This window comes from Octodon degus, unplaced genomic scaffold (assembly GCF_000260255.1).
Source record: "Octodon degus isolate 3935 unplaced genomic scaffold, OctDeg1.0 scaffold00130, whole genome shotgun sequence".
NCBI lineage: Eukaryota > Metazoa > Chordata > Mammalia > Rodentia > Octodontidae > Octodon > Octodon degus.
Window position 1 is genome coordinate 7,948,038 of NW_004524706.1, and position 4,605 is coordinate 7,952,642.

Genomic DNA, 4,605 nt, shown 5'->3' on the forward strand with positions numbered 1-4,605 from the left:
TTTTTTTTTTTTTTTTTTTTTTTTGGTGGAACCAAGAATTGAATTCAGGCCCTTGTGCTTTCCAGGCAAGCGCTTAATCTACTGAGCTGTCTCCCCTCATTCCTAACTTATTGACTCCCAACATATCCCCCTTTTTCATTTTGCTTTTTCAGAGAAGGGTGTTCCACTGTGGTTAAAGAAGCTTTATTTAGAGAAGTCTTTAAAGGACCTTTTCATACTTGAAACCAGTCTAAAGATTGTAGCTAATTGAATTCAGAAAAATAACCCAATATAGTCCAATAGTCAATAATAGTGAGTTAATGGCAGAACTGGCAATTGTCAGAAGTTGTCCACTTTAACCTTTTACAGCTCAACATTTTAATATGGCATTACCTTTTATACCTCATGATTATACTTTTCTGCTGGATGGTTAAGACCAAGATAAAGCAAGACCTATATAATGAAAAACGTAACTTGTGTATCTGACAAGGTCAGTCAAATCCCCTCAGGATTTATGCTGGAACCATATACAGCACCTTGTAGATCTTTTGCCAGTGTCAGCCATCTGGATGATTCACAACCATTGCTTGATGAATTTTCTCTCTGTGAAAGCCTGAGATAAATTTTTCTCTCTAGGTGACTCTCCTTAGGCACATCATTGATCACTTTCCTCTATGGTCCCATAATCTCCATGATCAAAAAAATTGGGACACCCCTGAGTTATAGGATGTTACAGTACAGGTTCTCTTATGTCCTCAGTCATCACAGACCTTGAAGTGCTAAGGCCAAAATATTGGCTATCCTTATAGCCCTTCTCTTTTCTCTTTCTCTAACTTTTGGTCTGCAAACTTTAGTTGTTACGCATCCAGAAGAGAAGCTTAATGATATTATTACCCTGTATCAGAGGCAGCTGAGTTTAACACCACTATCTGTCTGAATATTAATTACCTGAGACATAACATGGCACCTCTATTTTCCAGCACTCATGGATATTCTAAACTTTAAGTCTCTCTGGAATGTGAAAAAAACAATTTAGAGAAGATTTTTTACACAATTTTACACAGAAATTTAGAAATCAAACCATATACAACATTGTGTCAGGACAATTCTATGACTTTTTGTCTCCTGTTTTCTTTTATTACCTTTAAAAAATTACTTTAAAGAGAGTATAGCAATAATTGGCATGACATTAGAAGCAGTATTCATTTTGATGACCAAAATGACAGGTATTCAAGCATGGTTTTAGTATTACACATTGTTATCCTCAGTGTAATTGCTTAGTTCACAGTTATCATCATATACAGTTAGTGAGGATGAGAATTCTACCCATTAACTGCTATTCTCAAAAGCCTGACAGATTGCTTCTCGGCCTTTTGGCTAAGATCAAGTGTAGTATCAAAAGCCTGACAGAGATTCTTAGGGCCATTGCCTTAAGCATCTTGTTTAAATAAATGTATGGTTTTGCCCATGTCATATTTCCTAACTTTTCTCCTTTCTCTCTCTTCATTCTTTAAACCTTAAGTTCTCACATTCCGATTAACTGTGTTATAACTTTCAATTTTTATTTCTTCTTTTGAGTTCTTACACTAGGGAGACAATACAATATTTACACATGTACATCTGGTTTATTTCACTAATGAGTATATCTTCAAGTTGCACCCACTTATATATGAAGGCTTTGAGTTTATTATTCTTTATAGCTGAGTAATACTCCATTATATAAAAACACCACATCTTTTCATCCATTCCTCAGGTGATGGGCATTTTGGTTGTTTCCAAGATTTGGCTATCACAAATTGCACTGCTATAAACATAGGCATACATATATCACTATGATATGATGCTTTCATTTCTTTTGGGAAAATTCCCAGAAGGGGGATAGCTGGATTGAATGGGATTTCCAGTCCTAGGTTTTTGAGGACTCCCCACACTGCTTTCCATAATGATTGCAGTATTCTACATTTCCACCGGCAGTGGAGAAGGGTTCCTTCCTCTGAGAAGTATGTTTTCATCTTGGATGCCCATTTTTGGGTCTGATTTTTACATTTTGGGGCCTTAATGTTTTTTAGTTCTTTATAAATTCTACATAGAAGACTTTTGTCTGAGTGCTTATTAAAGATTTTTTTTCCAAATTTGTGGGTTGTCTTTTCACTCTGTTGGTAATTTTTTCTGATATGCAAAAAATTTTTCAATAAGAGGAGGTCCCAGTTGTTAATTCTTTCAAGTATTTCCTGTGCAGTTTGATTTTTTGTTCATGAATTCTTTGTCTACCCCTATGTCTTCAAGATTTCCTCCTACTTTCTCTTCCAGGAGATTTTGTGTTTCTGCTTTAATGTTTAGATCTTTACTCCATTTTGACTTTAAGTTGGTGCATGGTGATAGACCTGTGTCAAGTCTCAGTTTCTGGCATGTAGACAGCCAGTTTTTCCAGCACCATTTGTTAAAGAGGCTATCTTTTTTCCAGTAAGAATGTTTGGCCCCTTTGTCAAAGATAAGATGGCTGAGTGTGTTTGTAGTAGTATCTGCATCTTCTACTCTATTCCATTGATCCCCAGGTCTGTTTTTTTCCCAATTCCATGCTGATTTTATCACAGTAGCTTTGTAGTATAATTTTATTTTATTTTTTTAATTTTATTTGTGTGTGTGTGTGTGTGTGTGTGTGTGTGTGTGTGTGTGTGTGTGTGTGACCAGCTGAGCCCACCAGGGAGTGGGGCTGGCTGGCATGTGGTGCTGGGGGATTGAACCGTGGTCCCTGTGCTTTGTTAAGCTTATTCTAAGTAGGTGCTTTAGACCACTGAGCCATCTCACCAGCCCTGTAGTATAATTTTAACTCAGGGATTGTAATCCCTCCTGCCTTGCCTTTGTAGTCCATGATTACCTTTGTTATTCTATGTTTGTTCTGGTTCCAAATAAATTTTAGCAATGATTTCTGGAGGTCTGTGAGGTATGTTTGTTGGTATTTTGATAGAGATTGTATTAAATCTGCATAACATTTTTGGGAGTACGGCTATCTTCACAATGTTTGTTCTTCCTATCTAGGAGCAAGGCATATCTTTCCATTTTCTGAAATCCTCTATGATCTCATTTTTCAGAGTACTGTAATTTTCATTGAATAGATCATTGACTTCTTCAGTTAGATTAATTCCTATGTATTTCATTTTCTGCAGGGCTATTGTAAAAGGTATTGTTTCTCTAATTTTCCTCTCATTGTGTTTGTTATCTGTGTAGAGGAATGCGATGGACTTTTTTTTTTTTTTTTTTTTTTTTTTGGTGGAACCAGGGAATGAACTCAAGCCCTTGCACTTGCCAGGGAAGCGCTTATTCCACTGAGCCATCTCCCTGGCCCCTGGACTTTTTTAAAGGAATATAAAACTACTTATTGACCACTGCTCACCATTATTTACAATAAAGTAAACAATATACATTAGGACAACATTCTGACTACTACAAAGTTGTTTTCCTGGCTTGTGCTGAAAACAGTAACCTGAATACTGAAGATTGAACCTACATGTAAGGAACAAGTTGGAGTCAAGAAATAACTTGCAGGTCAATAGTTTAGATTACAAGTTTGTCCACTCATTTGTTCTAGGTCCTAAATTCTGAACACCACCAGTCACTCAGTAGGTTTCTGAGAGCCAAGTCAAGACATATATGAATCCTGACTTTTGAGTGCAGATCTCAACTTGCTTCGAAAAAATGAGTCTTGAGGAATTTTTAATGTTCCCTTGTTAGGTCTTCCTTAGCAAATTCAAAGAAACCAAGTTTTGACTTGCTACTTTATTGAGGTGGGAAAGTTGTTGGTAGAGATAAGAATTTTTTTTTTCTCTTTATGAGACGGGGTCTCACTGTGCAGTTCAGGCTGGCCTTCCGCTCACTTTATAGCCCAAGCTAGTCTTGAACTCCCAGGATATTCCTGCTTCAGCCTGCCAAGGGGTAGGATTGTAGGCGTGTGCCACCATGCCCAACTAGATAAAGACTTTTTTTTGGGGGGGCGTGTTTGTTTTAGATGTAAATTGCATTTTTTTTTTAATTTTATTTGGGGGGGGCAGCTCAGCCCACCAGGGGGCGGGGCTGGCTGGCATGTGGTGCTGGGGGATTGAGCCACGGTCCCTGTGCTTTGCTAAGCTTGTTCTAAGTAGGTGCTTTAGACCACTGAGCCATCTCACCAGCCCCCGAAAATTGCATTTTTGTGACTAAAGACAGATACAGATTCTGATATGGCTGCTTTGAAAATACCTACTTTAAACTGTCCAGTTAACCACAAAACCATCTATTTAAATTAAAAGGTTATGGCTTCAGGAAAACTTATTATTTAACTGGAAGTGATTTCTTAGATTGCTCAGAAAGATGGTGTCTGAAACATGAGGTTATCGTTCATAGTTTTTGTTTTGGTGAATGTTTAAAAACAAAACAAAAACCACTTACATAAGAATTTTATTTATACACACACAAACAAAAAACTCAGAATGGTCCTTAAGCATATGAGCTAAAACATGAGTTGAACTATGGAAAATTCCCCCCAACATTTAGAGAAGCAGAGGAAATGTATCAGGCTGCCAAATGTTCTTTTTTGATAAAGGAAGCAACTACAAAAGCTTTATTTGTTCAAAGTAACCAGTGCTATAG

The 4,605-nt window shown here is 37.1% G+C and overlaps 2 pseudogenes; one reads left to right on the plus strand and one right to left on the minus strand.

Moving 5' to 3' along the window:
- LOC101583317 overlaps positions 1-4,605 on the minus strand; it is a 9,710-nt pseudogene that overhangs the window by 4,380 nt on the left and 725 nt on the right.
- LOC111812586 lies at positions 1,337-1,467 on the plus strand (annotated as a pseudogene).